This window comes from Hyla sarda, chromosome 2 (assembly GCF_029499605.1).
Source record: "Hyla sarda isolate aHylSar1 chromosome 2, aHylSar1.hap1, whole genome shotgun sequence".
NCBI lineage: Eukaryota > Metazoa > Chordata > Amphibia > Anura > Hylidae > Hyla > Hyla sarda.
In genome coordinates this window covers 429,834,039-429,861,562 of record NC_079190.1, presented here as the reverse complement: position 1 = coordinate 429,861,562, position 27,524 = coordinate 429,834,039, and the positions used below count along the sequence as shown (strand labels likewise).

Genomic DNA, 27,524 nt, shown 5'->3' with positions numbered 1-27,524 from the left:
TGGGGGCGCCGTTCTGCCTGCTGCAAAAAGTCAGCATCTGAAGCACCCGCCCATCCAAAGCACCTGCCCATCAAGTAAAACCCCTCCACTCTACCCCCGCCCCAGCCGTACTCTAATAATCTGCTTTTTTCAGCCTGCTGGAGGAGCACAGCGTCACCTCCGAGGCAAACGGGGATAACTAAGGTCAGGTGCGTCCAACATCCTGACATCGCGCACGCCTCCATACATCAGGAGGAGCCAATGGGCCAGGTTAAGGGGGCGGCAAAATTAACTTTCGCCTAAGGTGGCAAAAATCCTTGCACCAAGCCTGATAGAAGGACTTGGTCCTCTTTGTGGCATCTACTCTAGCTTATAAAGGTGGTACACAAGAACTTGACTGTCCTCTATGATGTCCATATAGCCTAAGAGGGCAAATGGATAGTGGTTGTCTTTAACTACTAAATAATTCCCAGAAGAAGGCTAGGTTAACATCACGATTGACAAACTGTCAAAATGAGATGCCAACGTATACAGTAAGTGTACGTACAGGCATGGGCTCCATTGACTTTAACATAGTCAACAAGAAACTATTTTTCAAACATATACATGTATTTATTCAGACTTAAAGGGGTACTCCAGCTAAAAACATCTTATCCCCTATCCAAAGGATAAGGGAAAATAAGATGTCTGTGCCAGATGACTGTCGACTACAGCCACGACGCCCCCTCCCCTCCTCTAGACAGGTTTTGATAAATTTCCCTCTAGTAGGCTATTTTCAGGCCCAGTCAATGTGGTCCATATGTGTACATGCACATATATGTTGGCATCCTGTTTTGGCAGTTTGCCGGCATACAGTCCACATGACACATAAGGTAGAATTGTGATGTGAACAAACCCTAAAAAGTTATTTATCATAGATTACAGGATAGACAATTTACCATTCTTTCCAGTGTTTCACATGCTACATGATCTATACTTGTGCTTTAGTAGAAAATAGAAGTTTTAGGCAGTAGGACTAGGTCCGGCATCCTAGTAATGAGTTAAGTTACTCTTTGCCAAGTTGAAAGGTCAGTACTGGCAGAATTCAGCAGAACAGTTTGCAGGAGTCTGAGATAAGGAAAGCATGGATGATTTTTTCCTGAACAGCCCCGCCATTGTCCAAAAGCTGTTATTGAAGCATAGAAACTGGCTCTGGTTGTATGCTAGTCCAGCACAGTGTGCCTTTCTAGCCAATACAGTTTTATAAATGTGTTAGTTAAAATGATAAACGTTCTTTGACAATTCTAGTAAATTGTCTTGTCCAGTCTATTAGTTTGGGGTAGTTGCGCCACTATGTTAAAGCCATACAGATCCCTGACATTTGTAGTATGGTTGAGATTTGAGGGTATGTTCTGCACATTTGAATTCATTATTACAAGTAATTCTCTAGTTTCAGCTCCTGTGAGTTGCTCCCTACCAGCAAAACCTGGTGTGCATCAAAATAGTTAAAGTGTACCTGTCGTCAACAAAAACTTTTTATATAATGTAGATAATACCATTATATGTATATTTGTAATATACATCGGTTAAAAAATGTGTATATTTTTGTCCCTGCATCTATTGCCTGTGTGTCTCCACGAGGAGTCCAAATACAGGAAGTGAGGGTGAACAAGCAGGGATCTGTACACTAAGAAAAAGCAGGACAGTGTGAACTGAGGCTCTATAACATGATCCTGGCTCATGCATCAGGATGATTGACAAGCCAGGAGTCTGCACAGAGCCCTGTGCCTGTCCTGCCCTCACTTCCTGTATTTGGACTCATCATAGAGACACACAGATAATAGCTGCAGGGACAGCATTTTTTTCACCCAAAAATATACACAATTTTTAACCAATGTATATTACGAATATACAGATAATGGTATTATCTACATTATATAAAAAGTTTTTGTTGACAACAGGTACACTTTAACCCTGAAAAATAGAAAAAAGGGCAGTGCAGCTCAATCAATAACTAGCCTGAGGTTAACTGGTATGGTCGGATTACCCCAAGACCATGAAATCTATAGAAAATTATATAATAAAGAAATGATATGCCCGAATAGAGAATAGTAGTTAGCAGATAAGAAATGGAATAGATATAATAACTCAAATAGTTATGATAGTTGAAATATAAATAAAAATAAAAAATAATACCTGCAGAATAAACAGCTTAAAAAATGATATATGTTTATTAAATGAGAATAGTACTGAAACACCTGGGCAGGGCCCTTGCCCAGGTATTAAACAATAGTGCTATATAAAAAATAGATAAAAATAATTGCCAACCTATATAAAAAATAGAATGTTCATAAAAAATAGTAGATGAATAGTCTCAGTATCAGCCAATATCCAGAATCAGTATGGTGATTGTAATCTGATTTAGTAGCCACAATGATTAGAACTGTTCATCACATACAGCTAGTGTGCTGTAATAGCAGCAACGTGAAAGTGAAATGTCTATTAAATGTAGCAGATGAGCGATACAGTTGTAACAGTTGTAACATTCACTTGAATTGTAACATTCATTTAGATAGAAGAAAGCTGGTTACTATGAATGTAGATGGTAACAATGTAAGAACGCTAAGAGTGGTACCTTTTTGGAAATCTTCGCCGTGTGTCTCGGCAGCTGACTGTCTCTGGAGCGGCAGACTCCGGTGACTGGGATAGATCAGCGCCTGCACGGACTCAAGCGAGGGCAACCACCAACCTTGAATGGGCATAGGGGTTCCTCCAGAAAAGCGCTGAAGTTGGCACACTGGCTTGTAGAGAGCCGGCATCTGATATCAGAGGGTAAGTGAATATTCTCGCGCTTGGCACTGTTCACCCATCAGTCTCAAGAGCAGCGAGCAGCTGGAGGCCGGCGTCCTCGTGGTGTGAATAGCGTGCTATTCACTGATGGGCCACGGATTTGGGTACTGCAGCGTTTGCAAGGCGGTATCGGCTGATTAGGTGGCTGATATTAGCAATAGATGGTTATGGCAAATGGTTATGAATCGAGGCTAAACGCGTTTCACCACTGTTGTGGTATTCCTCAGTAGGCTTAATATTCCATTTCTTATCTGCTAACTACTATTCTCTATTCTTTTCACCTCTATTCTTTTTCCCTTTGCTATTTTCTTCTTTTTTCCTTTTCACTATCCTTAAGGACTGGGCATATAATTTCTTTATTATATAATTTTCTATACACTTTAACCCTGGCCATGCCAGTGAATCTTGTTTTAGTTGCTAAATCCAACTCCTGTCAGCTCCAGGTCAGACAAAGGTGAACCATGAACCCAAGAACTGTCTCCAGCCCACACCACGACATGGTTTTCTACTCTGAGCGAGAAAATAATTTCAAACTAGCAGAGATTAAAGATGGACAATGCTGCAACAATTGGACTCTTTGTAATCTTCCAGGCAGAGTCAGTGACATGTGACCAGCTACAACCTTCTACCTTTTTACCAATAGTAAATTGTAACACAGTAACAACTCAGTAGAATTATCCTTAATAGACTGTGTATCCATCCAACATTTAAAGTGCTTTAAGTGTTATAAGAGACTTATTTATTTCTGCTAGGAAAACTTCTAAGGCTGCGTTTAAACAACTGAAATTCTGTTCAGAATTCTGTATGAAGTTATTGCCCATTAACTTTAATGGGATTTAGCAATGTCATTCACACAGCAGAAATTCTGCACACAGAATTCCGCTGCTCAAATTCTGCATTCCGCGCTCTGGAAAAAGAGTAAGTCAGGTCTTATATTTTTTCCGGACTTTTGCTGCAGAATCCTATTGAAGTCAATGGGGCTTGATTTCATCTGAATTTGTGCAGAATTTGCACGGAATGCATGCAGATTATTAGTGTTCTATTTAGTATATTTGTTACTGAGATGTGGAATCATGCGGAATTCATGCGGAAATTCTGCACAAATTCTGCACCGTTTCCGCAAATGACAAAATACTGTGGAATTCTGCACAGAAACAATGTGGGTGCTGAATTCACGCAGATATGCGTATTTTCCACCATGTGAACGCGGCCTTAGGAGAATTGAGCCATGCTTTCATTTATCCATTCTAATGTTTAGGTTATTCTGCCACTTTTAGGACCTTCTTTCTTAGCTAGTATAGCTAGTATAGCTATAAAGACCAGGGAATAGCTACGGAAACTGTATGGCTGTAAGTTAGTAAGTAAGTAAGTGATCAACCATTCATTAATGAAGCAATTCATCTTTTATTTTATTGAACTGTCATTGATTCAGGGATGGGGTATAGATATCCATTCACTTCAGTCCTATTCCTGTTTTGTTGATGTAAGTCACTCTCTGGCTGGTAAACACAGTATCTGTCCACATTCAATAGCCGTTCCAATTTTATGGCGCTTGACAGTTGTCCACGTTTACAAATGAGACAAGGACGACAATCTGCAATGTAACCAGGAGAGGAATACAGATGGTCTGATTCCTGTATTGGGCCAATAGCCAGTACCTATTTAGTTCCCTAGTGCATAAAGCATTGTATTTGAGGAGCTGGCTCTCATCACCAAGGATCCAGTGACACTGACAGATCCACTGCCCTTGGGAGGCATCTGTGTTTTATGATGTCACCGGTCCTCTTAGGACAAATTATTACTGTGTGAATCACAGCTGCTGCTACCATAATTTAGCTGATATTTCTACCTCTGCAGCCCTCAGTGTCAGGAGGTGAAATGCTCATGATCGATCCTCATAACCTTCCATAAAACATACTGAGACCATGCTGGGGCTACCCTGCGAATTCATCAGCTGATGGGCATACAGAGTCTGCACCATGCAATGCCCTATACATATTTTTAGTCATGGCAGCAACCGTTCAGCCCAGCAGCTGCTTCAGTAAAACTCACATTGTGAGTCAGTATAAGCTGCTTGAAGTAAATGGTGCTATGTTCTTTTTGTCAAATTGACAGCTGGATATACATCAAGGGTTTAGAGTTATTTATTTCACTTGCGGAACAAACAAGAACATAGTCCTATAAAGTATACCTTGTGGGGGTATGAAAAAAAGACAAAGACTTGTAAGATAAACTTTAGTTGTGAAGAAGTGATTGACAGTGCTGACAGATGATGACACTAAAATGTTTCAAGTCATGTACGGAATAAATTACAGGAAAATAAAAGTTAAAATGCAGTACAGGTGTCTTGTGGTTTCATAAAGCATCTCCTGAGTAATTACTGTACTGTATGTAGAACTGGTCACATCCCGGGTAGAGATCAGTGCAGAACTGAGCTCACCCCAAACCACTGCCCCTACCTACTTGGACGAGCCACTCTAAAAGGCGGGCCCTAACTGGACAACAGTCCCTAAACTGGCCTAAGTGCAGGGGGTCAGAAAACTCAAATAGACCAGATCAGCAACACATGAGCAGATAGTTAACAAATCAGCAGTCAATGGGTTACTCATGGGCAAGCCATAGAGTCAAAACCTAGTGTGGCACCTCCAACAATTAAACCCCAAAAAGGTCATAGGGCCTTTCTAATATGATTCAACACCTATGGGGTTAACCCCAATAATACCTTAAACTAAGGACCCCCCCTAAATAAACTATAACTTAACTTTTAATGTCTATTTATAAAACAAGCGCTCTGTGCTCAATTACAGTGGCAAGTGTGAGTTAAAAGTGGTGTGAGTTAAAACTGTGTTTACTTCTGCCACTGGAATTAAGTCCTTAATTTCAGTAGCACAAGCGGCATAATAAGATAGACCATGACAGAGTGAACGCAGTTTTAACTCACACTTGGTAATAGAGCACAGAGCACTTGTTTTATAAATAGACATTAAAAGTTAAGTTTTAGTTTATTTAGGGGGGGGGGGGGCTTAGTTTAGGGTATTATTGGGGTTATCCCCACAGGTGTTGAATCAAAACCTAGTGTGGAGCATAGTACAAAGTTGGTATGAAAAACAGAGTCAGGAAGGATCACACCAAGAGGGCAGTGCAGTACAAGATAAGCAGGCAAAGTCAAGGTCAGATTACAAGCAGAGGCCAGATAAGGTCAGGTCAGGTCACAGGGAATAGCACAAGAAAACAGGGCTATAAATGCTAGTGAAGGGATAAATCCACAATCACAACTGATTAAGCTAGTTAATCTCCCCCTCTCTGGAGGTGTGCACTGGCACCACAGCTGATTGGTCCAGCGCTTACGCCTTGCTATAGGCTGGGCTGGCATTATCACACAATGAAGAATGGCCCTGCAGGGCCTTCCTCAGGGCAATGAAGAACACTGCCTGTTGCAACGAGCAGGGATAGAAGTTAGCGCTAGATCCATGCCAGGGAATTTTTTAGCAGAACTGTACTGTTATGCTGTTAAACTTTACTTTTGTATGTGACCAGGTAATGGCAGATAGTTCACTGGTAACCTTTAAGAATTCCCTAAAATGTTCTAGTATAAAAGTGAGGCTAGTATAATTAGCTCCCTATGTAAACCAAATTTTTTCTTAAAGTTTTAAGGTCTTCAGTCCAAAGAAGTTGCTGTTGCTGTAGAGTTGGAGTGTATGACTCAGACTTTGCCTGCCATTACTTTCCTGGTTTGACTTCTGTCTGTTCTCTGTGTGTTTTGCCTTTGGTTCTGAATCTGTGCTACATTGCTATCCTGTTTCTGAACCTTTGGCCTGTTTCCTGTTTTACCCCCTTTTGAGATTGTCCTTTATGTAGCTGATCTTACTTCTCTCTGCCTCTCTGTGTACTGTCAAGTGTAGGGACCATTGCTCAGTTGAGGGTCATGCTAGGTAAGGATCAGTGCAGCCCTGGTCTTACCCCAGCTACTGTCCCTACCTGTCATGACAATTGTGGTTTTCAGAAGGTCGGGATGAAAAAATGAAAAGTATTGCTATAGTATTACAATAGGAAGTGGTTAATTTTTATTTCCAAAGAGTGTTTTTACTTCAACATAATTGTAAGAAAATTAGATACAAACAGCTCAGGTTCTCACCTTCATTTTATATCTTGACATCTAAAATATCGAATAGAAGCAAATTGCAACCTTTTCATTCATATCATCTAAAGAATAATGTACTCACAAAGTTGTATTAGAAATCACCTCAGCGTTCTCTCACCTATATTGAACTAACCGGCCTATTACTGGTTTCATGTGGTCACAAGGATAGATCCTTATTTGGTACAGTAGGGGGTAAATGATTTTGATTATATTAGTACATAGTGGTGTTTTTCCATCTCTGCTTCAGCTTTCATTATGAATATATTTGTATTATATGAAGTAATATACAGACAAATGTAGATTATACGGGAATTAGAAGTCACTGAGTTGCAAATTCTAATTATATTTGAACATCATACTTTAATATAAAAATAGCTTTGGTTCCATTATGAAGAAAACAAGAGGAATATCAATCTGCTCTTTACATGCAGCAATGAAATTAAAAGCCATTAATAAAACATTACAGCCATGCTATATTCAATCATAAACCTGTCTTAAAACAATCATTGTTCATCCAGTATCCAGTCAGTATAGAGAAAATACTTAGCTTGATCCATGGAAACCATTTATCCTAGTATGCCAAGCGTAGTGTAAGGCTCAAAGTGGGTTGCAGGTGTCCGTGGAAAAGGACAGACCCAAAATACAACTTTTGTGCGGCGGTTCTCCAGGAAGAAACAGATGATGTCGGCAAGGATGCTGTGTAAACTTTTTATTTTTCATATTACAATAGTAACATGGGCAATAAAAGTTTTCAGGATGTGCAGGACAACGCGTTTCTAGATGGGATTCCTCTCTTCGTCACGTGACATTCAGGGGCCGTAGACTAGAAAAGTAAATCAAGCAAGTGAATAGAACTTCAACCTCAGATGTATCTACCATTAGTTGTGTTCTGCAAAAAAGGGCCATTGTTTATCTGTCTACTTGTCAGCCATTGTAAGCCATTGTTTATCTGTCTACTACAGTGTTTCCCAACCACCATGCTGGAAGTTGTAGGTTTCCAACAGTCCGAGGCACCCTGGTTGGAAACACTGGTCTACTAGGTGGCGACAGTTTGCTAAGAAGCCACTGATGGGTGGCCAAATGCATTTTAATGCTGTGTTTGCACATGAAAAGAAAAAAAAATAACATCAGTAACTAGGGATGAGCGAATCGAATCTGACGAATCCAAATTCATAACGAATTTCATGAAAAATTCGATAAAACAAATCGCTTCATTAAACTCCATTTAGCGCGGTCCAGGCTCCAGGCCATCTAAAATGGTGGCTCCACATGTGAGGACATGGGGGAATGAACTCTGGGAAAGCGGGTAGGCGTAATCACAATGAATCACATGCAGAATGCAGCAGCCAGCCAGCCCTGTGATGTCACAGCCCTATATAATTGGCAGCCATCTTGCAGCCAGTCATTTCAGCGTTTTAGTTCAGAGTAAGCGTTTTATTGCATACAGAGAGCAGTGTGTGTGTGTTGCACAGAAAAACAGCTTTACAGCAGTGATGCACCACAAGCCCAAATCACTGCAGAAAAGCACTGACAGGGAAGGGAGAGAGAGAAAGTACACTTTTGGGTGCAGTCCACAGCGACTCTGTACTGCTGCAGTGGGGTGTACAACAACTCAAAAGCTCATAGGGGCCAGTCAGGATGAGCACTATTAGCCACAGTCACCTGCTATCAGTGCATAATAATACTGCACTGGGCTGTACTACACAGCGACTCTGTGCTGAAGCACTAGTGTGTACTACAACTCTAAAGGTACTAGGGGCCAGTTAGGGCCCTGAGCACTAAAAGCCATAGTCATTTAGTGCCAAGTACAGGTTGCATAGCGGAGCATATTGTCCTCTCATAAGTGTAGCCTGTGCGTACATAGGTGGTGTACTTTTTTTTCCCCTGTCAAACAAATTTGGGCCTAGTTACTGTGAAAGGCCAGCCAAATTTACACACTTGTTTTTATAGCCTAATACAGTGTGTAGCGGAGTGTATTGTCATCCTCTCATAAGTGTAAACTGAACGTACACCTAAGTGGTGAACTTTATATTTTTCCTGTTAAACTAATTTGGGCCTAGTTACTGTGAAAGGCCAGCCAAAGCTACACACTTAATAGATATAAAAGAAAAAACAAGTCGTGCTCCTAATGCAGGTGGTTTAAGGTAATAACAATGTGCGCCAAAAAAATTAGAAGCTTACCAGATGGTGTTGTGCTCAGGGCATAACACCTCGGAAGGCGTGTAGACTCGCAGTTATAGTTGGAGGTCAGCAGCCATGGTGTCCTTTCCAGATTCCTCAAGGTCAGCTGGATGCAGTGTAATAGAGTATGTGGATCAATTCCAAAAAGAACAGTGTAAAATGAAGAACTTTATTTGCAACAATAGTTTCGAGCCCGTACTGGACTCTTCGTCAGGCGTGTATTGTCAGATTATCCAAAACACAACACTTAAAAAGCAACACTTAAAAATCTTGGGGAGAGAACTTCAATCGGGTTAAAAGGTCACCATACAATAACTAAACATGTAAAATCAATTGGATTAGATTAAAACAGTGTATATAAAAGCCAATCCATGGTATAATCCATATGGCAAACAAAATAAATAAAATATTACCCAAGGGGGTGGAGGGGAAGCTATATAATGTAATATGGAGATAGACCCACCACCCAGGTGGACTCATATAATAGTCTCCACCACTTTGTTGAGTCCTTTCGGGGAGATAGTAGACAGTTTGTACATCCAGAAGACTTCCTTCTTTTTTAGTATATCAAACCGATTAGCCAGATCGCTGGGTATGTGGTCAATTGGCATGATTGAGATGAGATTTCCCCCCTGGATGTAAAATGGCACGGTGCCTGGATATGCTGTAAAGCATAAAATTATTCCTTATGTTTTGCCTGTGCTTATTCAGGCGGTTCCGCAGTGGCTGGATGGTCCGTCCCACATATATCCACAGGTGCAATCTAACAAATAGATCACAAAGGAGGACTGGCATGTGAGCCTGTACTTTACATTGAATTTCTCTCCAGTCTGGTTGGAGCAGAATTCCCTGGTCCCATTTTTTATCTCTTTACAGCTCAAAAATCTTTTATGGTTGCATTTAAATGATCCAAGTGGTAATGTGGCATTGGTACTGGGAATTTTGTGCTGTTTAATAATACTCGGGGCAAGGATGTTCTTAAGTGTTGGTACTCTTCTGAATGTGACCTGTGGCATACTAGGTAACTTGTTACTGAGTAGGTTGTCATTTCATAAAATGTGCCAATGACTACCCAGAATCGCACATTGGCACGTTTTACGAAGTGACGACCTACTCAGTAACAAGTTACCTAGTATGCCACAGGTCACATTCAGAAGAGCACCAACACTTAAGAACATCCTTGCCTCGAGTATTATTAAACAGCACAAAATTCCAAATACCAATCCCACATTACCACCTGGATAATTTAAATGCAACCATAAAAGATGTTTGTGCTGTAAAGAGATTAAAAAAATGGGACCAGGGAATTCTGCTCCAACCAGACTGGAGAGAAATTCAATGTAAAGTACAGGCTCACATGCCAGTCCTCCTTTGTGATCTATTTGTTAGATAGCGCCTTTGGATTACAATATGTGGGACGGACCATCCAGCCACTGCGGAACCGCCTGAATAAGCACAGGCAAAACATAAGGAATAATTTTATGCTTCACAGCATATCCAGGCACCGTGCCATTTTACATCCAGGGGGGGTGAAATATCATCTCAGTCATGCCAATTGACCACATACCCAGCGATCTGGTTAATCGGTTTGAAATACTAAAAAAAGTATAAAGTCTTCTGGATGTACAAACTGTCTACTATCTCCCCGAGAGGACTCAACAAAGTGGTGGGGACTATTATATGAGTCCACCTGGTTGGTGGGCCTCTCTCCATATTACATTACATAGCTCCCCCTGCACCCCTTGGGTAATATTTTATTTATTTTGTTTGCAGTATGGATTATACTATGGATTGGCTTTTATGTACACTGTTTAAATCTAATCCAATTATTGTATGGTGACCTTTTAACTCGGTTGAAGTTCTCTCCCCAAGATTTTTAAGTGTTGCTTTTTAAGTGTTGTGTTTTGGATAATCTGACAGTATGCCTGACGAAGAGCCCAGTATGGGCTCGAAACTATTGTTGCAAATAAAGTTCTTCATTTTACACTGAGGACGGCTGCCTTGCATCTGTCCTGGGAGGAGAAGTGCTGTTTGGAAAGTCCTTCTTTTTGGAATTGATCCACGTACTCTATTACAAAGCGACACCCTTGTTTCTGTAGTCTAATACAGTTTTAAGCAGAGGGTATTCTCCTCCTCTCATAAGTGTATAATGTACATACGCCTACGTGGTCTACAATTTTGTTCCTGTTAAAGTAATAAGGGCCTAGTTACTCTAAAAAAAGGTCAGCCAAAACTACACATAGCCAAATACAGTTTTAAGGGTAGTAGAGCATATTGGCCTCCTCTCATAAGTGTAACATATATGCATTTGGCTGGTATATAAGTATGTCAGGCAGAGAAGTGCCAGGACGTGCAAAGAGGGGTGGCAGAGGCCTAAATTCATCAGGCGCAGGCAGAAGTTGCAGCAAACTAGAGGCGAGTGGCAGCAGGAGTCACAGCAAGAGGCCTGAGCTCCTGGTATCACCTAGCAGTCATGTCTCGACCAGCAGCCCATCTGCCGTCATTGATTGGTTAACTCAGTCATCAAAAGTGACATCTGACACCCCCAGTCAACAGTTGGTGGGTTCCTCAGACACAACCCTCAGTTGGCATGGCCCGAGAGAAATCCCTGTCCTCCAATTGTCTCTGTCCTATGCTGTTCCCTCCCCCACAGAAGTATCGTATGCTGTGGGTTCAGCTCCACTATTTAGTCAGGACGATTTACTAGAGGACAATCAGCAGCTACTGCCCAGCAAAGAAGTGGAGAAAACATCTGCCGCTTCCTCCGCTAGGCGGGCAAGTAGTGATGAGGAGAGTGGTGTGGGAGGTGGTGTTGCGAGTGTTAAGGCTCCTGAAACAGACACTGTTTAGGAACCTGAGGAGGACATCAGTGATGTGCAGACACAACTCAATGATGATGAAGCCAATCGCACTTGGGAGCCGGGAGCAGAAGGGGCTTCATCATCATCAGGAGTAGAGGGTTGCAGGTTAGCCATGAGTCAGCAGCTGAGATAGCAAGGTGTGGGATGGTTGGGAGTCAGCATGGTGGCAAAAGGAGAAGTCTCGAGCTAAACGTGCCCGGGGTAGACCACCTGCTTTGCGGCAGCCTACCTTCCCGGGAGGTAGTGGAACAGGGGTTCCTTGTGTCGGCGGCAGTAGCAGTCAGTCAGTGCAGACTGTTGGGGGGAAAATCAGCTACTTGGTGGTGTGGCAGTTTTTCATAAAGCATCCGGAGGAGGTTAACATAGCCACATGCAAGATGTGTTGGTAGAAGGTGAAGCATGGCCTTGGTCCCAATGTTGGCACCATAAAGCGGCCTGGGAGAACCGGGGCTCTGATGCGGTGGTCCAGCCTGCTGCATCATCCAGTGGCATGCCGCTCCCTGTTTCAGCCAGCCAAGGCTCCACTACCTCAGACGAAGGGAGCTGTGTGTCATAACCATCTTCTGTCGGTCCAGATGCTCCTGCTCCTCCTACTTCGAGTCAGTTATTCCGCCAGCAATCCATCAGTGAAGCCATGTCCAAGAGACAGCAGTATGCACCCACTAATCCAACGGTGCAGAAGCTGAATGTGCTCCTGTCCAAGTTGCTGGTGCTGCAGTCGCTCCCTTTCAAGTGGTGAACTCTGCACCTTTCAGAGAACTGATGGCTTGTGCCGAGCCAAGGTGGAGAGTACCAAGCCTTCATTTCTTTGCCAAAAAGGCAGTACCAGCACTGCACAATTATGTGGAACAGAAGGTGGTCCAGTCCTTGAGCCTGTCGGTGTGTACCAAAGTGCACGGCAGCTCCGGCGTGTGGAGCTGCAACTACGGTCATGGACAACACATGTCCTTTAACCCCTTAAGGACCACGGATTCTTCCGTTTTTGTACTTTAGTTTTTTCCTCCTCGCCTTTTATAAATTATAACCCTTTCAATTTTGCACCTATAAATCCATACCATGGCTTATTTTTTGTGCCACCAATTCTACTTTGCAGTGTCATCAGTCATTTTACCCAAAAATCTATGGCGAAACGTAAAAAAAAATCATTGTGCGATGAAATTGAAGAAAAAATGCCACTTTGTAAATTTTGGGGGCTTCCGTCTCTGCGCAGTACATTTTTCAGTAAAAATGACACCTTATCTTTATTCTGTAGGTCCATATCATTAAAATCATACCCTACTGTATCATTTTTGCATTGATCAGACTTTTTGATCGCTTTTTAAAAAAATTTTCATGAGATAAAAAGTGACCAAAAATACGTTACTTTGGACTTTGGAATTTTTTTGCGTGTACGCCATTGACTGTGTGGTTTAACTAATGATATATTTTATAGTGCGTGCGTAAATGTCCGCACTATAAAAATATATCATTAGTTAAACCACACAGTCAATGGCGTACACGCAAAAATATTCCAAAGTCCAAAATAACGTATTTTTGGTCACTTTTTATATCATGAAAAAATTTCAAAAAAGCGATCAAAAAGTCCGATTTATGGGAAAAGGGGGGTGATTGGGACTTTTATTAGGGAAAGGGTTAAATCACATTTATTAACTTTTTTTACACTTTTTTTTTTTGAAGTGTTATAGCTTCCATAGGGGGCTATAACACTGCATACACTTTTTTACACTGATCACTGCAAAGCCATAGCTTTGCATTGATCAGTGTTATCGGTGGTCGATTGCTCAAGCCTGCATCTCAGGATCAATGGAGCAATCAATCGCCGATCGGACGCGCTGGAGGAAGGTAAGAGGACCTCCGCTCGAATCCTAGCTGATCGGAACACCGCATTTTTACTGCGATGGTCCCGATCAGCCCCACTGAGCAGCCGGGAAGCGTTATATGGCGGAAACCGGCCAAGGACAAAAATATACGTCCTTGGTCGTTAAGGGGTTAAGGCCCACTGGGTGAATGTGGTTCCTGTACAGTCACAACAGTAACTTGGACAGGTCATGCAGCTTCCGCCTCCATGCTCTCAGGCCATTGGTCATGTGACAGTGTGCAACTCCGCCTCCTCATCCACCACCGTGTCCTCAGCCTCCACTGCATGGACAAGTCTCAGTGCCCCTCCAGCATATCCGGTGTGCAGGGCACGGCGGTGTCACGCTGTTCTTCACATGGTTTACCTTGGCCAACGGAGCCACACTGGGGAGGAACTGCCAAAAGTCATTCATCAAGAAATCGAATCATGGCTTATTCCACGAAAACTGGAAATGGGAACCATGGTGACCAACATGGGGAAGAACATCTTGTCTGCGCTGCGTCAAGGAAGCCTGAGCCTTGCGCTCTGCACGGCACACGTGTTCAATCTGCTTGTCAAACGGTTCCTGAAGTATTCCCCCCATCTGCAATACATCCTAATAATGGTAAGCAAACTTTGTATGCACTTCAGCCACTCGTACACCGCAAAGCACATCCCACAACATAGTCTGATATGCGACGTTTCCACCCATTGGCATTTCACCCTACATATTTTGGACCGACTATACGAACAGAGAAAAGCCATTAATGATTTCTTGATGATCCAAGCGGATAGGGGAACTCCCCTGTGTAACTTCAATGTCAACCAGTGGCAGCTTATATGTGACACCTGCCATTTGCTCAGGCCCTTTGAGTTAGCCACATTATTAGTTAGTCGCCAGGATGAATGACATCATTCCACTGCTTCATTTCCTACAACAGATGGTGGAAACGAGGGCTGGTCAGGGCACTGGAGACGTGGCACCTACATCTCAAGGCCATATGAGCTCTGTGGGGGCTTAACTGGAAGAGGAGGGGGAGGGGGACAGTGGAGCACAGGCAAGGTTTTCGCTAAATGGGTGGTTTTTCTAGCCATCTGACAGGAGAGGAGGAGTAGGAGCAGCCTGTGGAGCTACAAGGTGATGAGGAAGATGAGACCCAGACACACCGTGGCCATGTGGTCTCCTCATGCTGCTGGCACATTAAATAAAACTTTTTATGTTAAAGGGGTTATCCACCATATTGTGATTTTAGTACATACCTGGCAAACAGTAATGGACATGCTTAGGAAGGATCTGCGCTTGTCTTGGGGCTAAATAGCTATGTTGTGAGATTCCCTTAACACTGTGGCTAGCTGTTTGCGAACTAGTATTTCCTGTTTGACTTTTCTTTTTTTTACTACAAATCCCACAATTCCATCTTCCTCCCTCCCACACATCAGCCACCCCACCCATTGAAACATAAATGAGCTGCATCCATTCAAATCAGTGTGGTTTTTGATCAGGGTGCCTACAGCTGTTGCAGATTGATCTCTCTCCCACCGAGCAATCCCTCTACCCATTGAAGCAGACAGGCTCCCTGTCATCAGCTGACTAGTGAGTCATTTCTTGGCACATTGCAAGCTGGGAAAAATCCGAGACAACAGTCATTTTGTATGCTGGTAAAAATAAATATTGGAGTGAAAGTCACAGAAGAATTGTGAGAAAACCGTCACACACGTACAGACACTATATTATGAACTACATTAACTTTACAGCCCCTGTAGCATAGTCAAATAAAAAAAATCCTGGAATACCCCTTTAATCTATTTAAAATCTTAAATTTAAATTAAAAAAAAATATCTTTAATCTTTTCAATTGTGAGGCCCTATGGTCTCGTCAGGCTGCTGCCACCTCCAGGCTGTGTCATTCTGCTACCATATGGTCTACTCATGCTATTGGCACATTAAATTGCATTTTTAAAATGTTAATCTATTTAAAATCTTCAATTTAAATTAAAAAAATTATCTTCAATTGTGAGGCCCTTTGGTCCCGTCAGGCTGCCGCCACCTCCAAGCTGGGTCATTCTGCCACTATATGGTCTCCTCATGCTGCTGCCACCTCCAGGCTGTGTCATTCTGCCACCATGTGGTCTCCTCCTTCTGTTGGCACATTATATTAAACTTTTAAAATGTTAATCTTTTTTAAAATCTTCATTTTAAATTTTAAAATATATCTTTAATCTTTTCAATTGTGAGGTCCTATGGTCTCGTCAGGCTGCTGCCAGCTCCAGGCTGGGTCATTCTGCCACATTATGGTAGTCTCATTCTGTTGGCACATTAAATTAAACTTTTAAAATGTTAATCTATTTAAAATATTCAATTAGAATTAAAAAAATGTCTTTAATCTTTTCAACTGTGAGGCCCTATAGTCTCATCAGGCTGCTGCCACCTCTAGGCTCTGTCATTGTGCCACCATGTGATCTCTTTGTTATATTGGGTTTTGTTGTCATACAGTATTAGTTCAAAGTAAACAGTGTGGGTGGTGGTCCCGGCATAAGAACGAGACAAAGCAGCACTTCCATGTGCACGGAATGTCACACTGCGCTCAGCCTATCACCGGCCGAGGGGGGACATCGGCGTGTACACGGAAGAAGGAAGAAGACTGGACCGGAGTACCAAATAGCTGTAGCAGGGTTACGGGGGAACGGAGGAAGGTGGTTAAAGTTAATTTTCATTATTTTTTTTATTTTTTTTGCAGCCCGGGCACAACGGACTGAAGATACTTTTCAGCAGACTACTTTTTTAAGGTTATAAAATGACACAAGGGAGAATAGATAAAACCATGTCCCACAATTTTTGGGCTGATTTTGTGCCATAATTTTGGAGCATGGTCTATTCTAAACATGCTGCACCAAACTATGCGCTAATTTAGTGTCCACCCCATTATTTTGGGATAAAAACACAACTCAACAACAAAAATTAGGATAAATGGCAATTCTGGCATAGTTAATTTTTTTCCCAACACCGTTCACCTTGAAATTAAATATCATGATAACCTTACAGTTTTAAGTCATTACAGAGGCAGCGATACCAGTTAGGACTATTTCCCACTGCCACTGAGCACCGTAAGCAGTAGTTCTCTTATAATATGAGGGAAGTTTAGCGGGAGAAAAATAACTACATGTCCAGTATTTTTCTCCCACTACCGCCTCCAAAATAACGAACACCCGATGGAGCCCATGCAAAGTCAATGGGAGCCATCGGGACCTGTTGGTACCCATTATGCTCCAACCTGTTCAGGGTCTGTTAAGCAAAAATAAAAAAGAGCCTAACAGACCCTTAACGGGACGGAGCATAGCGGTAGTGTGAACCTAGCCTTATGTACGGTATATACAGTATTTTATCTTATCTATACTGTATACAGTATATTTGATGCAGAAAAGTTTTGTTGCAATTTTTTTTAACATTTTGTTAAACTTTACTGTATATTTGACCAAGGCTCCTGTGATGATCCTGCAGCCCCAGCTTCTGTGCCCCGCAATCGCCATAATATTCTTGCATGGTATTTAGTGGGAATTTCCTACCATATATGACAAACATGTACATTGAATGTATGAAAGGTGTTATGGTAGTATTGACATGAACCACCAGGGTGCTCCATTTAAAATTTGTGTTGGTGCCCATTTGCCTTTATGTACACCCCTTCCACAACCCCTTAGGATCCTTTGGCTGTCTGGGCAGGCTGGGAGTTGTAGTTTTGCAATAGCTGGAAGCACACTGGTTTGGAAACACTGGTCTGGAGGTAAGCAAATTCCACATTACATCATAATTTTGCCATCAGTGCTAATTCATACATAAGGCAATAAGATCATGAAATCCAAGAGAAAGATATAATGTGGAGGTTCACAAACCATAAATAATACTGAAATGCAATGTCTACTAAGTATCCCATTATAATGCTTAGTTTAATCCCCCCAATTATACCAATAAATGCTACTATTCAGCATCCATGCCTGACAATATAATTAATGTGGTTATTTAGTGGCCAATCAATGCTGCTCCACACTTCTTCCAAAAACAGCACCACATCTGTCCGCAGGTTGTGTGTGGTATTACAACTTGGCTCCATTCGCTTCAATGTAACATAGCTGCAATACCACACACAACCTGAGTACAGGTGTGGCATTAGTCTTTCAAGAAATCAGCTGATTCTGGATAACCTCTTTAGGTCACACGTAGTGCACGTAGTGCATCCTCATGCTGTGCCTTGTGTCCTGCATTGTCTGCTTGTAGCAGAAATTCACCACTAGGAGACCATGTGATTTGTGACATGTCTCCGGCTGCAGGGGATGCTGGCAAAGCTCAGCGACAACAAAAAAATCCAAAGATTTACACTACAGCACTTCCAGGTGTGTGTCCCATGTATGAAAATAGGAAAAACATATTGCACAGTATTATAACTTGGCATCATGTGCGGGGTGGATAGAATATTCAAATATTTATATTGCCCAAGTGCTTTTTCTTTTCCGATCACATCCCCGCTGTGCCCGGGGTTAGTTAGTCATATTTATATTAAACATGGTGCTGACCTGCACTACATGCACTTGAAATGTATCCATTTTCTCTTGACAATAACGTTTTGGCCTTTATGTTGCAGTTGGTTTTATTTGCTAAACACAATCAATGTTTCCAGCAATTTGCTTTGTTACTTATAAAAATACATTTCCCTTCACCTTAGAAACACTTTAGTTGTGGGAACGAAAAGAATAAAATTAGAGAGAGATCTATGAAGAGAACAGTTTTATGCAATTCAATTTAAGTAAACAAGTCGGTAAAACATCTCCATCCTATGGGCCATCGAATCAGCACAAAAGAGTTACCGGTGATAAGAGTGTAAAGAGTGCAGTCAGGAAATACTTTATAGAGGAAACGGTTGTATCAGAACTAACCCTTTCATACCATCGAGAACCTTCTGTTCTTCACTGCAAAGCCATTAAATTGAAGTTTCCAAGGTGTTTTGAATACAATAGGTACTTATTAGTTAACATCACACAAAATAACAACTTCTGCTGCACATTACTGGGTTGTAGTGTTGAGCGGCATAGGCCATATTCGAATTCGAGATATTTTGCAAATATATGGACAAATATTTGTCATATATTCTCAACATTCGCATATTCGTAATATTCAAGTTTTATTTTCGCATATGCGAAATTTTGCATATGCTAATTTTCGTGTATGCGAAAATTTGCATGCCATTCTCACACAGTAGTATTAGAACCTTCTTTACACCACACAAGCTGGAAGCAGAGAGGGATGATCACTGTGATGTGTACTGTGAAAAAAAAGCGAATATTCGTAATTTCGAATATATAGTGCTATATTCGCGAATATTCGCGAATATGCGATATTCGCCAATAAAATTCGAATTGCGAATATTCGCGAGCAACACTACTGGGTTGTACAGCAGAAGTCTTGACATTGCCCCTCCCTATGACATCAATCTATGCTCTGCAGCTATTGGCTGCTTCTCACCGACTTCCTGCTCTGTCTGTCCCCTAAATTCATTCCCCAAACAATACAGGGAATAGTATGAGCTCTCTGCTTTTATTTAGACCATTAAATAGGGGAAAAACGTGTACCGAGCTGGAATCTTGCATCTGAAGGACCAGCATAAATAAATTTAATTAAAATCCTTGGTAGTAGCATCAATAATTATTAAAATGTGTCAGCAGTTTCTCTACTAAGTAAATCCTAAAATATAAAAAAATATTAGAATTAATAAGGCCTACCCTTGGTTATGTCAGTTGAGAAAAACGCTGAATGTACAATGTATTAAGGAAATGTATTTAGTCTGCTGATTCTGAAACTGAACTGGCAACACTGATAAATATCTATGGAGCTGGAAGACAACCAGCAAATACAGGAGGCAGGAGGTCATCACTGAAGGGACATCTGGCTTTAGCCTTAGCATAGCTGCAGAAAAGATGGAGCCAAGGTTTTCTTACTGCATGATAAGAAGGGATCCAAATTCGTTATGAATTTCATGAAAAATTTGATTCGTAACGAATGCAAATATCACCACAATTCGATCACGTGAATCACTTCATTAAACTCCATTTAGTGTGGTCCAGGCTCCAGGGCATCTAAAATGGCAGATCCTCATTTGAGGACATGGGGCAAGGAATTCTGGGAAGGCGGGAACAAGGGTCGGCGGGATGACCCTGAATCACTTGCAGCATTCAGCCTATCAGCAGCCAGCCACCCCTGTGATGTTACAGCCCTATATAATCGGCAACCATCTTGCGGCCACTCACATCAGCGTTGTATTGCAGAATGAGAAGGACAGAGAGCAGTGTGTGTTACACAGAAAAGCTTTTTTTACAGCAGCGATTCACCTCAAGCCCAAATCCAGCCTAGAAGCACTGATAGAAAAGGGAGTGAGATTGAGAGAGAAAGTGCAGTTTTGGTGTGTACAACAAATGAAAAGCTAATAGTAGCCAGCCAGTTAGGGTGAGCAGAGCACTAAAAGCATATTGTCCTCTATTAAGTGTAACCTGTGCGTACATCTAAGTGGTGTACCATTTTGTTCCTGTTAAAGTCTCAAGGGCCTAGTTACTGTGAAAGTTCAGGCAAAAGTACACACCTGCTGGTGTTGTAGACAAATACCGTTTTAAAAGTACTGGCGCGCATTGTACTCCCCTCATAAGTGCATACCACATATGTACATCTAAATGGTGTACTAGAGAAGAGCACTAAAAGCGTATTGTCCTCTATTAAGTGTAACCTGTGCGTACATCTAAGTGGTGTACCATTGTTACGCCGAGCGCTCCGGGTCCCTGCTCCTCCCCGGAGCGCTCGCGGCGTTCCTCTCTCTGCAGCGCCCTGGTCAGACCCGCTGACCGGGAGCACTGCACTGTCACTGCCGACGGGGATACGATTCGCATAGCGGGACGCGCCCGCTCGCGAATTGCATCCCAAGTCACTCACCTGTCCCGGCCCCCGGCTGTCATGTCAAAAAAAGGAAAGGTGTGCAAAAAACAACATGTGCCACCTACACCACCAAGTATTGATGTGATGCAAAGACCTCTAAAAGGTGGAAGGGAACAATGTGTGGTCCATTGTAATCGGCGTGGGTAGAAACTTCCCCTGTAAGGCCCTACTCTCGCATTATTAATTCCCTTCTTGGCAATTGTTACTCACCCTAAAAAGGACGGCCCCACCTAGGAACCTCTCCCTATTTCCACCTACAAACACTGCCATTTCACAGGGTTTTAAGGTGGAAAAAAGGAGAGTTTCCTGTGTGGGGCCGCCCATTTTAGGGCGAGTAACACTTGCCAAGAAGGGAATTAATAATGTGAGAGTCAGGCCTTACAGGGGAATTTTTTACCCCCACCTGCTACAATGGACAATACGCTGTTCCCTTCCACCTTTTCGAGGAAAGTGTTACTCGTCTTAAAAAGGGTGGCCCCACACAGGAACCTCTCCCTATTTTTACCTAAAAACCCTGGGAAATGGCAGTGTTGTCAGGTGGAAATAGGTAGTGGTTCCTGTGCGGGGCCGCCCTTTTTATGGTGAGTAACACTTGCCAAGAAGGGAATTAATCATGCGAGAGTAGGGCCTTACAAAGGAAGTTTTTACCCTAACCAGTTACATTGGACCATACGTTGTTCCTTTCCACCTTTTAGAGGTCTTTGCATCACATAAATACTTGGTGGTGTAGGTGGCACATGGTGTTTTTTGCACACCTTTCATTTTGTTTGTTTTCCAAAAATGTTGGGGTACATATATTTTATCCTAAGAATATTATTAAAAGTTACATTTTACGTAATGCATATTCGCAATACTTACTTGGGCACACATTCAGCCACTATATGGTCTTCTCATGCTGCCACCAACTCTAGGCTGTGTCATTCAGCCACTATATGGTCTGCTCTTATTGCGGCCAACTCCAGGCTGTATCATTCAGCCACTATATGGTATCCTCATGCTGCCGCCAACTCCAGGCTGTGTCATTCAGCTATTATATGGTCTCCTCATGCTGCCGCCAACTCCAGGCTGTGTCTTCAGCCACTATATGGTCTCCTCATGCTGCCACCAAATCCAGGCTGTGCCATTCAGCCACTATATGGTCTGCTCTTGCTGCTGCTACCTCTACAATGTGTCATTCAGCCACTATATGGTATCCTCATGCTGCCGCCACCTCCATGCTGTGTCATTCAGGCACTTTATGGTCTTCTCATACTGATGCCACCTACAGGGTCTGTCATTGTGCCGCTCTGCAACAGTGATTCTAATAACAATGCCTCTAATCTGCATGTCATACTGAATGACAATATTATTTCACTAACCCAGCACACACTCTGTGTGTGTGACAGCAAGGCAAAGTGTTCGACACCTCTATTGAGGCTCTCTGTAGGCCACAAATAGCCGTTTTTAATACAGATTTGCCGCCATAAATTCGGACCGAACCAAATATTTTGTGAAAATTCGGCGAATCGTCTGAATCTAATTTTTCAAAAATTCACTCATAAGCTAGATAAACACACTTGCAAGCAGTCAACCTCAATATTTTATAGTGTCACATTTTAGTTCAGTATTGTAATACCCTCCCTGTTGTCCATGATTAAAGGATGAACTGTCATGAGGTTGTAGTGTTCAAAATAAATAAGGAAGCTAAAAAATGTTATCTTATTCTCAGAACTATATTAAAAGGAATGTGTCATCAGAAAATGACCTATTGTTTAAATAGTTTTTTTAAAGAATTATTCGCTCCCTCCCAGCTGTATCCAGTTCCCATACACTACAAACATAGTGTGAACCGAGCCTTACATTCAGAAAATAATAATAATTATTTCTTAGCAATGCCTTTTTTGTCAACATAGATAGAAGTACAGTAAAAGATGACACCCGTTTATAGATAACACTGGATCCACCACCATTCACAGCATATATATCGCTATCCTCTTCATTTTAGAATTACTTCTGAAAAGGTCTCTAAATGGTCTAAATGGGGGAGGTCCTGTCTATTCTTGCCTGTGCCCATGGGCCCTGCAGTAAAATATAGTATTAAATGCTCTTAAATACAGCTCAGACAAGATGGCACTCCCATAATAAAGTACAAAAATAAAATTAAAACATTACAATCAGAAAATAGACACCACAAAAAATGCCCCTAAAGAAGGGGTGAGCCAGGGTTCTTATTGGCCAATACACACAATAAGCCTGGGCCACAGCCCAGAGCACAGACAACAAAAATAGTTTAATATAGCAGATAGCCAACGCTTGTATAAAGTTAAGGGCAACTTTAATTGTAGAGTAAGGCCATGAAAAAGGGCCGTATGGCCCAAATCTGTCGATTTTCCATCTATGTGAATTGTCTAGTTCTTGTATGAGATTGCTAAAGTTTTGATGGCTCCACAATAAAAGTTGTCTTAACCAAGGCTGTTTGGAGATCTTCGCGGAGATATAAAGTGGCCCATCAGTGTTAGACTAATGCGTTTACTAGTCATTACATGATCTCCAGTTAAGTAAGTTTCACACCAATCTACTGTATTTCATTATAGTGGTTAAAGGGGTATACCAGGGAAAAACTAATTTTTTTTTATATCTACTGGCTCCAGAAAGTTAAACAGATTTGTAAATGACTTCTATTTAAGAATCATAATCTTTCCAATAATGATATGCTGCTGAAGTTGACTTGTTCTTTTCTGTCTGGCAACAGTGCTCTCTGCTCACATCTCTGCTTGTCTCGGGAACTGCACAGAGTAGAAGAGGTTTGCTATGGGGAGTTGCTTCTACTCTAGACAGTTCCTGAGACAGGTGTCATCAGAGAGCACTTAAATAAAATAACAACTCTACTTCAGCAGCTCATAAGTACTGAAAGGATTAAGATTTTTTAATAGAAGTAATTTACAAATCTGTTTAACTTTCTGGAGCCAGTTGATATGTAAAACAATTTTTTTCCTACATAACCCTTTTAAATTGCATAAAAGTGCTTTCCATAAAATAAAAATGAGCAGGAGATTTTCTGTTATTAGCATCTATAATAGTAGTATGGTCTTGTTTAAATGATATGTATATAGCAAGCAATGTCTCTATATTATACAATGAAGCATCCCTGATTATCATCTTGATTTTGTTACTGTAGCCCTTGGGCAGACCTATGAGTCAACATGGTTACAGACTACAAATAAAAACTGTGTGCAGTCTGATCCCGCAGTCATCAACTACATCCCTCCATCTGTCCCCTCTTCTACTATCTGTAGGTGAGCAAAATACAGGAGCAGATGGAAGAAAGTGACACAGGACTGCAGGTTCTGGTCTGTTTGTAGTATGTAACCAGGGAGACATATAGAACTGCACAAAAACTGTATACACAACACAGTAGGATATTCTGCATCTAAAACTATATACAAAGTTACCTCAGCTTTTTATTTCCAGTTACATAGGAGCAGTAAAACTGTATGCTAGAAATGCACATATCCTCTAAAGTTAAGGTCCGGGCCAAACAGTTTCATAAAATTCTGTTTTGCATTAGTGAGCCCAGTCACACAAGATGGTTGCTGGTTTCAGGATGGGGAGTCTCATCACTGGGGTCCTCTGATAGCAGATTTTTGTGGTGTAAAAAGTTCTGCAGCACTATAAACTGGAATGAGGCAGATGTCTTTAAAAGGGTACTCCCGTGGAAAACTTTTTTTTTTTTAATCAACTGGTGCCAGAAAGTTAAACAGATTTGTAAATTACTTCTATTAAAAAAAATCTTAATCCTTCCAGTACTTTTTAGGGGCTGTCTACTACAGAGGAAATGCTTTTCTTTTTGGATTTCTCTTCTGTTACAACCACAGTGCTCTCTGCTGCACTCTGCTGTCTATGTTAGGGACTGTCCAGAGAAGCATATGTTTGCTATGGGGATTTTTTTCCTGTTCGGGAAAGTTCCTAAAATGGACAGCAGAGGTCAGCAGAGACCACTGTGGTCGTGACAGAAGAGAAATCCAAAAAGAAAAGCATTTCCTCTGTAGTATACAGCCCCTAAAAAGTACTGGAAGGATTAAGATTTTTAATAGAGGTAATTTACAAATCTGCTTAACTTTCTGGCACCAGTTGATTTAAAAATAAATTAATAAATAAAAAAAGTTTTCCACGGGAGTACCCCTTTAAGGGGAAAAAATGTCTTTATTTATTCTGAAAGTAGCCCCAAAAATTCTAAATAGTAATTGCACTAGGACTTGGATTAAGCCCAATGCTTCATCTAAGTGGAATCTGAGCCAGAGTGACTACCTGTCCTGCTGTGTCACTATGAGTCTTTAAGAAGCCATCTTCTGCCACAGTTTAACAAGCCTAAACACCACTGCCCAGCAGGTCCTCATGCCCCCTGTGCCACTGCTTTACACAGATTCTGGCTATCCACAGATGAGAATATGCACTGTACAATTTGCACAATATTCTAGATCATGGTCCCAATGCATCTTATGTTTCCATTTTCTGTTGCACAGAAGAGGTGATTTCTACTCTTAAACTTCTTACACAGGATGAGATATAACTCTCTAACACTTGCACTGTTCTTCACTTGGCTTTTTTGTCCCTACCAGTTCTTAATAATCCTTAGATAATCCTTAGTCTATTTCTCACTATATGCTGCTCTTTTTCTCAGGGTAAAGTTTCTTTACCAGCTCACAGGCGGGTTTCATGATGCTGCTTCTTAGACCTAAGTTCCTTAGGTTTCCTCATCTCAGGACTCAGCCCATTGACTTGTCTCATGGCAACTCTATTCAGCTCTTGTTGAACAGCTACATTGAGGCTCCCTGTGTTTCCTTTACTTGGCTGCAGCCTATTGGTGCGTCCCCAATAGTGCCTGAACTTGGGCCTACTTGTCAAGCACATCCTTGACAGACCTCTCTGGTACTACATGTGGCTACTTCCCACTGACCATCGGCATCAAACTATAACGTCTATCTTTTGCTCCCACCCAGCATTTTTAGTGTTGGTCTTTGCATGGGCCTGAGATGAAGCTGAGCAAGTCCTCCTACAAGCTAAAAGCCAGGAAACTCTGCAATTTTGACAGGTTCTACCACCATGTCCAGGTGCCCAATAGCCAGTAGTTGTCACCAAACATTACAACACATAATGCAATGGGGCAATTCTATGGTGTCTAAACAATAGGGTAACAACACATTTTTAAAAGGGGAACACACACAATTATATGCAACACTCCAAAGTATAGGGGATAAGATGTATGATTGCGGGGGGGGGGGGGGGGGGGTTGGAGGTTTTACCGCTGGGACCACCCTACGATCACCCTGCATTCTATGTGGGTCTGCGTCTCCAGTTTAATAAACCTCCGGGTTTCTGGGACTGGAGACGTGACATAACACCACGCCCCCTTGTAATGTCATACCACGCCCCCTCCATTCATGTCTATGGGACGGGGCGTACTGGCTGTCGTGCCGGAGCTCTCACTCTTAAAAGGTCATTGCTCATTTAATTATGTGTCTACACCTGCACCCTGGTCCTTAAATATCAGCTCCTCCCTTGGTTCCCTGCCGTATCTTTGGTTGTGTACCTGTTCCTTGTTACCTACCTACCCTGCACCTGTGTTACTGCCCTGACCTACTGCCATCTTGCCAGATCCTGCCAGTCTCCTTCTGTGCCACACCACCTCCCAGCTACCTGTGTGGACAAGTCGTGCCAGGAGTAGCGACCTGGGTACCGCCTGCCACAGCAAGACCATCCCGCTTTGCGGCAGGCTCTGGTGAAAACCAGCAGCACCTTAGACTCCGCTCCCTGGCACGGCTCACGTCATCATCAACACAGGCCCTGAGGATCCACCACCTGCCGTGAACATAACACCCCTTTAACTAAACATATCCAAATTGGGCATGAGGATTTTCTATTGTAGGTCATTCAGCCACTAGATAAACTCAAAATACTTCAACGGCTTCTTGTCAATAAACTTTGGTTAATTTTTACAGTGTTCATTTAACTTTAAGTTTTTGTTCTTTATTTATTGATTTATTTTTGTATAAGAAATCTGTGAAGATGTGGAAAGTCTAAGCTTGGAGGATGGATCTGTCTATAGATTAACGCGAGGGCTTTCTGTGCTACACTTTGGCAATAAAGAGGTTCTCCTTTGATCTTACATAATGAAAAGTGAATATGTAGCCAGGGCTTTAGCTGTAAATATGCCCCGGTGTCTTAGCATTTGTATCTGGAATTTTTTTTTTACCAGCAAGCCTCACATGTTTCTTAAATGTCAAGAAATTGATTTAAACAAAGTGATTAAGTAAAGAAAACAAACAAGAAGTACATGGAATTCATCAGACGTGCTTTGCTTTATTTGCTTTTCATTTTTCCTATGCATCGGTGGGGTCTGAGAACATTTAAATGGCCTATATTAAAGATGACTTGTTCAACACATTGTCAGTTTGCTTTCAGCAATTCATGACAGCTCATGCAGTAAGAAACATAGCTAAAACAATGCTTTCAATGTACTGTCGTCATGACAACAATTGGAATCTGAATGTGGCCTAATTTGCTGAATTATCACACGTTTTGCCTTTAGAAATTTGCCGTGAATGGAAGAACATGGTGCTTTTAGGAGGTGGACCTTTAACTGGGTTGAGGACATTCATGCAAACTGATACACAGGACAATTAGAAAAACAAAACTAGTCAGATGTGTGCTATTTATTTGCTAATGGATTTATCAAAGATGTATT

General features: G+C 41.8%; 1 protein-coding gene across 2 annotated transcripts in view; it reads right to left on the bottom strand.

Annotated features, from left to right (window-relative positions):
* Positions 1 to 27,524, bottom strand: part of SEZ6 (seizure related 6 homolog) — a 707,842-nt gene that overhangs the window by 192,490 nt on the left and 487,828 nt on the right. The window lies entirely within an intron of this gene.